Consider the following 13,329-nt stretch of genomic DNA (forward strand, 5'->3'; position numbering starts at 1 on the left):
TTTGTATAAAATATACGTTTTAAATAAAAATACAAAAATATAAAAAGAAAAACAAAATTTATATATTTTTAAGAGATTGTTAAATATATATGTTTTATAAAGTTTCTTTATTTTTATTTTAGTTTATAAAAATATAAGTTTTATATAAATATTTTTATATAAATATAGAAAATAGAAAAAAAATATATAAAACCATTCGGGCCACTACACTGTAGCAGCCCAGCATTTGGCCCGGATCCAAGGCCCATGCGATCGCATGGCTCCATAACAGAAAACTCATGCGATCGCATGAGTTGACTGGACAGGTCTGAAACCTAGTTCGACCAGTTTAGGGTTTTATTATTATTATTATTATTAATTAAAAACCCTAATTAGGGTTTAGTTATTAATTAATTTAGTTTAGTTTTAATTAATTTGTATTTTAAGTTTAATAAGTTTTAATAAATTATAAAATTAATACTTTTATAAAATAAATAATAAAAAAATAATATTTTTATAAAAATTGTACTTTTTACAACTTTAAGTTTATTTTTATATTTTGTATCTTTTTATTTGTTTTAGCGTAATTTTTGTATTTTTCGTTCATATTTAGTTTTAAGTCATAGTTTTTGCCATAGTTATTTTTATTTCTAGATTTTTAGGCTTTGCCGTAAAATCCCTTAAGTGCTTTTTCTTTAGACTAAGATTTAGGTGCTTTAGAATTTTGCGACGCCGTTTTTAATATTTTAAGTACTTTTTAAGTTATTACCGTTTTGGAAATAGAATTCATTTTAAGCTTTAATATTTTTAGACGCAACTTTTAATTTTTAGTTTTTAGTTCCTTTTTAAGTTTCGATGCCTATTATTTTTTGACGTTTTTCGACGCGCTACTTTCTTTTTATTTTTTGACCTTTTATTTTTCGACATTTTCGACGCGCTCTTTTCCTTTCTTATTTCTCGACGCTCTAGTTTATAGGACATAGATTTTTTTTCTATTTCTTCTCTAAAATTTCAAAACGAAAAATTATTTTAAGTGGTTAAATTGATAGACATCCATTTTCTGGTTCGTAGTAATAGTTGGATTTGTACGTGGACCGGGTTATTGGAGCCAAACAGTACTCAATTATATTGAGACCAAACGAATCCTGCCCCTCTGCTGCATCTTTTGGCTATTCGAAACGTGGGCAAAATCAGAAAAGTCTATTAATTTGATAATTTATATAATTTTTCTTATTTTTATAACTAATAGGATATTCAGTGAATGCACCGAGCAAAACGTTCACCACCTTTTGTTCGTTCACCACCTGTAACTCGATCAAGACATCTAGCAAATATTGTCGCCGTTGATTTTTCTTTAGAATCGTCATCCAGTCGACCAAGTACTCCAATTCAAATTTCCGATAATCCATTTTTTGAACCCGACCTCACAATTGAGAATCCGGAGAATATTCAGGGACGATTAAGAGATCCTGAACCATTAGTCTTTCCTCCGAAACCACCAATCATTCAAACAGAGATTGTTGAGGAACCAACCATTAAATCAGAATCCTCTAGTGATTCAGATTCAACAAATTCAATCATGGAGAATCTGGAACCTCTAAGTATGGAAGACCGAATGCGAGCTAAACGCACTGGCCAAGGTCACGCAATTACTTAACCAAACATTAATGCGCTTGATTATGAAATCAAAGGACAAATCCTACACATGGTAACTAATCAATGCCAATTTAGTGGTGCGCCGAAGGAAGATCCAAATGAACATCTTCGTACATTTAATAGGATCTGCACTCTATTTAAAATCCGAGAAGTGGAGGATGAACAGATATATTTCATGTTATTTCCCTGGACTTTAAAGGGAGAAGCCAAAGATTGGTTGGAATCGTTACCTGAAGGGGCGATTGATACATGGGATGTTTTAGTTGAAAAATTTCTTAAACAATTCTTTCCTACATCTAAAGCCGTAAGACTTCAAGGAGAAATTGTTACGTTCACACAAAAACCAAATGAAACTCTATATGAGGCGTGGACAAGATTTGGAAAGTTATTAAGAGGATGTCCGCAACATGGTTTAGACATGTAGTGACCCGAACTTTTCCATGTTTATATATATTAATTGAGATTGATATTTACATGATTAAATGTTTCCAACATGTTAAGCAATCAAACTTGTTAAGACTTGATTAATTGAAATATGTTTCATATAGATGTGGATCAGATGTGGATTTGTCTGGCGTCCACCATTAGAGAGGTTGCCAAGGAAGCCTTAGGTGTGGCAGTAGGAACATCGAGGGGACATAAGACTGATAGAGAACATGGTGGTTTAGTGATGAGGTTTAAAGCAAAGTCGCGCTTAAGCAACTAAGGTTCAGGGAGCTTATCACTTGCCAAGAGGGGACTTCGACGGATAGAACCAGGGTTGAAGAGAGATATAAAGAAGCCAAAAGAGAAGCTAAAAAGGCTATAGCCCGGGCAAAAGAAAAGGCATATGAAGATCTGTATAGGAAGCTTGACTCCAAAAAGGGAGCAAATGATATATACAGGATAGCCAAAGCTAGGGAGCGAAGGCGCAGGGATATTGATAACATCAAGTTTATCAAAAATGAAGCTGGTCAAACTTTAGTAAAGGAGGACGAAATTAGGAAAAGATGGGAAGAGTATTTCTCATCTCTCTTCGTTGGAGGAAGACCCGAGCATCACGAAGATCTGCAAGAAGCTGATATAGAACAATTCCAGATCAACAGGGATTGTGAGGAGATCAATCATGAGGAAGTAAGATTGGCACTTGATAATGCTAAAAACGAACATATATTTCATAGCATTATTCCTCAAGAAAGACAAGCTTTTAGTTGCAATTGTTCTATTTAAAAGTGATATTCGTTTAAATAATAAAAGGTGAAGACAAAAGACAGATTCTACGAATTGAAGACGCAAACGACCAAAAAGCTCAAAAGTACAAAAGACAATCAAAGAGGTTCCAATTATTGATAAGAAACGTCTCGAAATTACAAGAGTACAAGATTCAAAATGCAAAGTACAAGATATTAAATTGTACGCAAGGACGTTCGAAAATCCGGAACCGGGACCAGAGTCAACTCTCAACGCTCGACGCAACGGACTAAAAATTACAAGTTAATTATATATATAAATATAATATAATATATAATTAATTATATTAATTATATATATATATATTATATTTATAAAATAAATCGTCGGCAAACAAAGAGCCAAAAGCTGGTGAGCTGTATTTACAAACTCCACGACTCGCGGAGTTTAAAGGCAAAATGGGCCGCGAGTCGCGGAGACCCAAAGTTTGAAATTCCCTATAAAGCCAACCGAATTCTGATCATTTTTCATCATCTAATATCTATCTCTCTCTCAATATATACGTAAAAATATATATATAATTTATATTTTAATTTTAATTTTAATTTTAAATCCTAATAATAAGGGTATGTTAGCAATTGTTGTAAGGGTGTAAGTCGAAATTCTGTCCGTGTAACGCTACGCTATTTTTAATCATTGTAAGTTATGTTCAACCTTTTTAATTTAATGTCTCGTAGCTAAGTTATTATTATGCTTATTTAATCCGAAGTAATCATGATGTTGGGCTAATTACTAAAATTGGGTAATTGGGCTTTGTACCATAATTGGGGTTTGGACAAAAGAACGACACTTGTGGAAATTAGACTATGGTGTATTAATGGGCTTTATATTTGTTTAACTAAATGATAGTTTGTTAATGTTAATATAAAGATTTACAATTGGGCGTCCCTATAAATTACCATATACACTCGATCGGACACGATGGGCGGGGTATTTATATGTACGAATAATCGTTCATTTAACCGGACAAGAGAATGGATTAATAGCCACTAGAATAATTAAAACAGGGGTGAAATTATGTACAAGGACACTTGGTATAATTGATAACAAAATATTAAAACCTTGGGTTACACTCAGTCGACATCCTGGTGTAATTATTAAACAAAGTATTAAAATCTTGTTACAGTTTAAGTCCCCAATTAGTTGGAATATTTAACTTCGGGTATAAGGATAATTTGACGAGGATACTCGCACTTTATATTTATGACTGATGGACTGTTATGGACAAAACCAGACGGACATATTAAATAATCCAGGACAAAGGACAATTAACCCATGGGCATAAAACTAAAATCAACACGTCAAACATCATGATTACGGAAGTTTAAATAAGCATAATTCTTTTATTTCATATTTAATTTCCTTTATTTTATATTTAATTGCACTTCTAATTATCGCATTTTTATTTATTGTTATTGTATTTAATTGCACTTTTAATTATCGTACTTTTTAATTATCGCAAGTTTATTTTATCGCACTTTTATTATTCGCAATTTCATTATCGTTATTTACTTTACGCTTTAAATTAAGTCTTGTATTTATTTATTATTTTACATTTGGTTTTAACTGCGACTAAAGTTTTAAAATCGACAAACCGGTCATTAAACGGTAAAAACCCCCCTTTTATAATAATAATATTACTTATATATATATTTGTATTTTTATAAAAGTAAACTAATATAGCGTTAAGCTTTGTTTAAAAAGATTCCCTGTGGAACGAACCGGACTTACTAAAAACTACACTACTGTACGATTAGGTACACTGCCTATAAGTGTTGTAGCAAGGTTTAAGTATATCCATTCTATAAATAAATAAATATCTTGTGTAAAAATGTATCGTATTTAATAGTATTTCCTGCTAAAATTAATAGTTATTTTATATACACCTCGCACGACATCAAGTTATTTTTGGTGCCGCTGCCGGGGAATACTCTTAAACGCCGGAAGCGCAACGCTAATATAAAAAAAAAAACAGATTTTTAGTTTACTTTTATTAAAATTCGTTTTTATAAAAATACGTTTTAAATATTCAAAAATATAAAAAGAAAAACAAAAATATAAGTATTTTTAAGATTTTGTTAAATATTTAAGTTTTATAAAGTTTCTTTATTTTTATATAAGTTTTATTTAAGTATTTTGTTTTTATTTAAAACATATAAATTTTTTTTTTATATATATAAATCTATTTTTAAGATATTTATAAAATTATAAAGTAATTCTATTTTTATTTTAGTTTTTAAATATAAGTTTTTATTATATAAATATTTAGATTTTAAAACAGAAAAATATAAAAACAGAAAATATAAAAAGAAAAAAAAAACGCGTCAAATAAAAAACTGTACCTGAGTTGAATTCTGGATCCCCGCGACTCGCGGAGTTTTCTTCTTGGAATACCGCAACTCGCGGAGCTAACCTGACACGCCGACAGAACCCTAATCAGGCATTAATTACGAGTAATTATTATAATTATTATTATAAAACCCTAATTAGGTTTTAATTAAATATTTATTTTAGTTTTTATTAATATTTTGTTTAATTAGTTTAATTAAATTGTAAAATTAATAGTTTTAATAACTAAATAATATAAAAATAATATTTTTATAAAAATTGTACTTTTTACAACTTTTTGTATATTTTTATATTTTGTCCCTTTTTAATTGTTTTAGCATAATATTTGTATTTTTAGCTCATATTTAGTTTTAAACTTAGTTTTTGCCATAGTTATTTTTACTTCTAGATTTTTAGGCTTTGCCGTAAAATCCCTTAAGTGCTTTTTCTTTAGACTAAGATTTAGGTGCTTTAGAATTTTGCGACGCCTTTTTAAGTTTTAGTTTCTTTTTAGGTTATTTCCATTTGAAATTTAGTTTTTCCTGTAAGCTTTAATATTTTTAGACGACTTTTACCTATGTATCAATTATCATTCCAATTAGTAATCTCAATTTGCGATTATAATTTTAAGTTAGTTGTAGTAATAAGGTTAGGTTAGTCAAGTATTTTTAAGTTTTATAAGTTTCTTTTATTTTTCCGTCACCTTTTATTTTTCAACCATTTTTCTTTTTCGACCTTTTTCGACGAACTCTTTTTCTTTCTTATTTCTCGCTATTCTAGTTTTAGGACATAGATTTTCAATCTACTTCTTATCTAAATTTCTTAAAATTACGAAAATTTATTTTAAGTGGTTAAATTAATAGACATCAAAATTTTTTGGTTCGTAGTAATAGTTGGATTTGTACGTGGACCGGGTTATTGGAGCCAAACAGTCCTCAATTATATTGAGACCAAACGAATCCTGCCCCTCTGCAGCATCTTTTGGCTATTCGAAATGTGGGCAAAATCAAAAAAGTCTATTGATTGGATAACTTATTATAATTTTTCTTTCCTTTTTAAAACTAATAGGATATTCAGTGAATGCACCGAGCAAGATCTTCACCACCTTTTGTACGTTCACCACCTGTAACTAGATCAAGACATTTAGCAAATATTACTGCCGTTGATTTTTCTTTAGAATCGTCATCCAGTCGACCAAGTACTCCAGTTCAAATTTCCGATAATCCATTTTTTGAACCCGACCTCACAATTGAGAATCCGGAGAATATTCAGGAACGATTCGTAGATCCTGAACCACTAAACTTTCCTCCGGAACCACCAATCATTCAAACAGAGATTGTTGAAGAACGAACCATTAAATCAGAATCCTCTAGTGATTCCGATTCAACAAGTTCAATTATGGAGAATCTGGAACCTTTAAGTATGGAAGACCGAATGAGAGCTAAACGCACTGGCCAAGGTCACGCAATTACTCATCCAGACATTAATGCGCCAGATTATGAAATCAAAGGACAAATTCTACACATGGTAACTAATCAATGCCAATTTAGTGGTACGCCGAAGGAAGATCCAAATGAACATCTACGTACCTTTAATAGGATCTGCACACTATTTAAAATCCGAGAAGTGGAGGATGAACAGATATATCTCATGTTATTTCCCTGGACTTTAAAGGGAGAAGCCAAAGATTGGTTGGAATCGTTACCTGAAGGGGCGATTGATACATGGGACGTTTTAGTTGAAAAATTTCTTAAACAATTCTTTCCTGCATCTAAAGCCGTAAGACTTCAAGGAGAAATTGTTACGTTTACACAGAAGCCAAATGAAACTCTATATGAGGCATGGACAAGATTTGGAAAGTTGTTGAGAGGATGTCCGCAACATGGTTTAGACACCTGTCAAATAGTACAAATATTCTACCAAGGATGCGACATCACTACAAGGAAAGACATAGATATAGCAGCTGGTGGTTCTATTATGAAGAAAACCGAAACTGATGCTTACAAAATTATTGATAACACTGCTTCCCACTCACATGAGTGGCACCAAGAAAAAGATATCGTTAGATCATCTAAAGTAGCTAGAGCCGATTCTAGCCATGACTTAGATTCCATTTCCGCAAAGATAGATGCTGTCGAGAGACGAATGGAAAAGATGACTAAGGATATTCACTCAATACGAATTAGTTGTGAGCAGTGTGGAGGACCACATTTGACAAAAGATTGTCTCAGTATTGAATTAACAATGGAACAAAGAGAGAATATTTCATACATAAACCAAAGGCCTGGAAATAATTATCAGAATAATTATCAACCGCCAAGGCCGATTTACAATCAAAACCAGAATTATAACCAAAATATTCCATACAGCAACCAACAAGGTCCTAGCAATCAACAAGTATTCAATAATACTTACAATCAGCAAAGACCTAATTTTCAAAACAAACCACCGCAACAAACCGATGATAAAAAGCCGAATTTAGAAGATATGATGACGAAGCTAGTTGAAACTCAAACGTAATTTTTCACATCTCAGAAACAAACCAATGAACAAAATGCTCAAGCATTTAGAAATCAACAAGCTTCTATTCAAAATCTGGAACAAGAAGTATGTAACCTAGCAAGGTTAATAGGTGAAAGAAAACCAGGAAGTCTACCTAGTGATACAAATGCTAACCCCCGGAATGAAACAGCTAAAGCCATTATCACAAGAAGTGGTACAACACTTAAACCACCTGAAATACCTGTAACTTCTGATGAAGCTATTCCTACTCCACAAGAACCACAACTTGATCAAGATAAGGAAAAAGAACCGGTAGTTGAAAAGGTTAATGAAGATAACACAGCTAAGGCTAAACCTTATGTTAAACCACACCAACCACCACTTCCTTACCCGAGTAAAATGAAGAAAGAGAAACTTGAAGCCGAGCAATCCAAATTCTTGGATATGTTTAAACAGATAAATGTAAATCTTCCTTTCATTGATGTGATTTCAGGAATGCCTAGATATGCTAAATTCTTGAAAGATCTAATCTCAAATAGAAAGAAAATGGAAGAACTCTCGGCTGTTACTATGAATGCTAATTGTTCAGCAGTACTGTTGAATAAGATACCAGAAAAACTATCTGATCCAGGAAGTTTCACAATTCCATGTTTTCTGGGTAGTCTTAGTTCAATAGAAGCATTGGCAGACTTAGGTGCTAGTATAAATCTAATGCCGTATTCACTATACGCTAAACTAGACCTTGGAGAATTGAAACCAACCAGAATAAGCATACAACTAGCCGATAGATCAATAAAATATCCTAGAGGGATAATGGAGAACATGCTAGTTAAAGTTGGTACTTTAGTATTTCCAGTAGATTTTGTTGTTCTGGACATAGAAGAAGATTCTCAAGTTCCTCTCATATTAGGAAGACCATTCTTAAACACGGCTAAAGCAATGATAGACGTGTTCGGTAAGAAATTGACCCTAAGTATAGAGGATGAGAGTGTTACCTTTTCAGTTGATAGAGCAATGCAACAACCACAATCTGCAGATGATACATGTTATTATATTCAAACTATAGATGCACATGCAGAATTATTAGAAGAATTTCCAGAATTACAAGGAACAGGAGAATGTTCTTTAGGAGAAGGTAATGAACCAATTAATGAAGCTGAAATGTTAGCTACATTTATAGCTAATGGATATAAACCAACAACAGAAGAAATCCAAATGCTAAAAGAAGAAGACAGATATCGATACAAATCATCGATAGAAGAACCTCCGAAATTAGAGTTAAAGCCACTTCCAAACCATTTGGAATACGCTTATTTACATGGTGAATCTGAATTACCTGTAATAATATCGTCTTCTCTTACTGAAAATGAGAAATCACAACTCATTTCTGTGTTGAAAGCTCATAAACCAGCCATTGCATGGAAGATTCATGATATTAAAGGAATAAGTCCTTCGTATTGCACACATAAAATCCTTATGGAAGAAGGTCATAAAACATATGTGCAACGCCAGCGAAGACTAAATCCTAATATGCAAGATGTAGTTAAGAAAGAGATTATTAAACTGCTAGATGCAGGTTTAATTTATCTAATTTCTGATAGTCCATGGGTAAGCCCAGTTCAATGCGTGCCTAAGAAGGGTGGCATGACTGTCATTACAAATGAGAAAAATGAGCTTATTCCTACTAGGACTGTAACAGGATGGCGTGTATGTATTGATTAATGCACTCTGGGCTTTTAGAACAGCCTACAAAACTCCAATTGGAACCACACCTTTTAGACTTGTTTATGGAAAAGCATGTCATCTTCCAGTAGAAATTGAACACAAAGCATTTTGGGCTTTGAAGACATGTAATCTTGATTTACATGAAGCCGGACGTCTACGATTAAGTCAACTAAATGAATTAGAAGAATTAAGACATGAAGCATACGAAAATTCGTTAATCTATAAAGAAAGAACGAAGAAATGGCATGATAAAAGAATCAGAAGTTCAAAAGAATTTAAGGAAGGAGACAGAGTTCTTCTTTTCAATTCACGATTCAAGCTATTTCCTGGAAAATAGAAATCAAGATGGTCTGGACCATTCATAGTCAAAAGAGTTTTCCCATACGGAACAGTAGAATTGATAAATTCAAATGAGATTGAATTTAAAGTTAATGGTCACAGAGTTAAACACTACATAGATAGTCCGATGGAAGTCGACAACGAAGTTAATCACAATTTCGACACCACAGCTAACTAAGTGTGGGGAGAATCAAGTCTTTAAAGGATAATATGTATTTCTGTTAGAGTTAGATTGTCTGTTTTCGTGTAGTTCTCAAAAATGGAACTCGAATGGTCTTTCCCTAGCAGACCCTAAAGAACTAGTCTTCTCCCCCCATTCTGAATTTTTAATTTTTTAGGTTTTTACAAAATGAAGACTGCCTGTGAACTAAACCATGGTCTAATGCTACACGCTTTGATCACTAAACGTAATAATGACACACTTCCGAGTGAAATAGTATCAGTAATCAGAGAAAGAATGGACGGAGTTAGAAAAGAATCCAGATGCGAAGATAATAAGTTACAATTTGGTAAAGGAAAATCAAAATCCGCAGCAAAAAGAAGAGCACGACACCTAGAAAGATGTCACAAATGCGGAAAATGATCACATGGAGGTAAATGTTCAAATAATCAAACCTATTCAAATACCGAATTTGTTACTTTATGCAGAGGCGGACCGTTCATATGTTTAGAAGAAAAGACACTGAATGCTCGAGGTTACGCCTATGTAGCTATGGAAAACCAATTAAACCGACTATCTTATGAATGGGATAGATCATATAACTAAGAAATCTATTTCACAGGTATGTCTGCACAGTTTTTATTTTATTTTTATTTTTATTTTTAACCTTTTGATAATAAATGCTAATTTGTTCGCTATAAAGTATTAAATTGGTATTGAATAAAATTAGGTTTGGCGACCAAAATTATTGATATCATTCAAAAATTTATTACATCACTGCGAAATTTAACGTTTATTCTTAAGGTATAAATATCTTTAATCAATCAACCCAAAATATTTCAAAAATTCGTCATGAGTTAAATTAGGTCTTGGAACCGAAATTACTTTACCGAAAAGAGGGGCGCATATTTTTGATAATATTTGATTGATTAAAGTGGGATAAAAAGCCAAAAAGATTTTTAATTTTATTTTTACCATGTTTTTAAAATTAATATATAAATCTTAAATTAATATTTTAAACTTTGTAAAATCAATATATTTAAAATTGTAAATATTTGAAAAATTAATATAAGTTTGGTGTGAATTTATAATATGAATTTTTAAATTTTAAGTTTGGTGTGAATTTTTTTTATTTTTAAAATATGAATTTTATTTTATGCATTTCAAATTTTAAGTTTGGTGTGAATTTTTAATATTAATTTTGAATTTTATATTTAAGTTGTGTGAATTTAAAAATAAAAATTTACTTTATCTCATTAAATTAAAAATATGATTTTTAAAATTCGTCGTAAGTTGAAGACTAGGTCTTTGAACCGAAATTGCTTTACCCGAGGGAGGGACGAGAACTTTTATTATCATTATTTTTAATCTTATTGAATTAAAGTATGCCAAAAACATAAAAAAAAAAACCCAAAAATCTTAGCTTTTAAAACAATCGCTACAAAAAGACAAATTTTAAAATTTTGTCGAAGGACGGACTAGGACATCGATCCGAAACGACCTCGTCCTAAATAACAAGGGAAACAAAATTTTAAAATTAATTACTTAATTGTTTTAATTAGTATAAGATGTTATAAAAAAAAAAAAAACAAACTCCGCGAGTCGCGGAGTTTGAAGGGTCCAAATACCGCGACTCGCTGAGGGACCAAATTACAGAAAAAAATAAAAGCTGATCGAACTGATCAGTCTCAAACCACACACCACAAAAAGAAAACACTGCGAAAATAACTGCCGAAAAAACACGCAAAAACACCCCCAAAATCACAATTTTTAACCGTTAATCATCAAATCTTTTACTAAAATCATGTTGAGAAGGATGCTATCAAGGAATTACTCAAGAAAAACGGTAAATTTCTACACCTAAACACCATTTAATCCGAAAATTAGTGTTCTTGAGTAATTTTTTCCCCAATTTGATTTTGATGCTTTTTAGTGTAATTAGGCTTAAATTGTTTATGTATTATGCTTGTATAACCTAGATTGATGCTGTTTAACATGATTAGAAGCCTTAAACTTCAAATTTTGAGTAATCTAGGGTTTGTGTTCTTGAGCAAATTTGGGGCTTTTTGATATAAACAGGTTATGGCCGATTTTTGTCATGAATTGTTGCTAAATTAAGTAGTGTAACATGTTTAGGTAGTTAAATGATCCAAACTTTGAGCCTAAACATGATTTTGAGAATTAAAGTGGACTTTTTCAAGTCTAAAATTCATGAACTTGATTTTTGAAAGATAATGCCATTGGAAACTTGTTTAATTGCTAGTAATGATTATTTTGACATGTTATTTGAGTTGAATGCTTATGAACTTGGCGAACATTTTCGTATATGCTTATTTGAAAAAGTGTAGATTTGATGAAAATATGAAAATGAGCTTAAGTTTGATATAAATTGATCATGTCATTGTAATTATTTTGATTGATGATTTTGCTGACACTAATGCATATTTGAATGCACAAAAATTGTGTTTGATGTGTTTTGCATACTGAAAGGGGTGAATCTTCATCCCAAGCTCGCAATGCTCCTGCTGAGAATGCGGAACAACAGGAGGTGAATAACTACTACAAGCAAGATATACCTCATCCAGTCATGACATTTTCTGATATGCACTTGGAAGATTTGCATCCGAACCTGAGATTTGACAGACTTTGGATAGATTATCCAAAATACCAAAGGGGTTTGCATACTCTTCATTCTAAGGTTGTTGAGGTACCTAGGGTCATAGAATGGGGACCATTAGAAGCTGTAGAATTGGCCGGGCCAATTAGGGAATTACTTGCACAGAGGTATGGTAATTCTACTTTTAATGACTGGGTACGTTTATTCACCATGCGTAGACCTGTATATAAAGTATGGTGTGAAGAATTGTTGTGTAGTATAGAATTAAATGATCGGGTAGCTAGTTTAACCGATCGATCTTTTATTAGATTTTTATTAGGAGGTTCGATGCGCCACATGTCTTTACTAGACATGGCTCAGGCTTTACTTATATATACGCCTGAGGAGTTAGCATCTGCCGATTGTAGAGGGTTGATACTAAATGGTAGAAAAATACATGAAAATTTTGATACACATGGTGTATGGAGTCAAATGACAAGCCATCACTGATTCAAAGGGGGGAATTACTCTTATTTGGATATAGATAGAGCTGAATTAAGAGTGATTCATAGGTTTTTAGCTAATTCGATTACACAAAGAGGTAAGAACAAAGAAAAGGTAAATGAACAGGATTTGTTTTACCATATGTGTATTCGAGACCCACAAAGCGCTGTAAGTATACCTTATTGTGTGGGTTATTATTTATCAGCTATGGTTAGGGGGATGAGACCGCATAGCATAATAGGAGGTGGTATTTTTATTACTTTGATTGCTGAATATCTCAGTGTGGATATAATTCGGGGGGGATTATTAG

At 32.1% G+C, this 13,329-nt stretch overlaps 1 non-coding gene across 1 annotated transcript; it reads right to left on the reverse strand.

Annotated features, from left to right (window-relative positions):
• Positions 1 to 6,975: 6,975 nt before the first annotated feature.
• Positions 6,976 to 7,082, reverse strand: LOC139850808 (small nucleolar RNA R71). Its single transcript, XR_011760186.1, has one exon. It is a non-coding gene; the product is annotated as a small nucleolar RNA R71 (small nucleolar RNA).
• Positions 7,083 to 13,329: the final 6,247 nt, after the last annotated feature.

The sequence above is a fragment of the Rutidosis leptorrhynchoides genome, chromosome 5 (assembly GCF_046630445.1).
Source record: "Rutidosis leptorrhynchoides isolate AG116_Rl617_1_P2 chromosome 5, CSIRO_AGI_Rlap_v1, whole genome shotgun sequence".
NCBI lineage: Eukaryota > Viridiplantae > Streptophyta > Magnoliopsida > Asterales > Asteraceae > Rutidosis > Rutidosis leptorrhynchoides.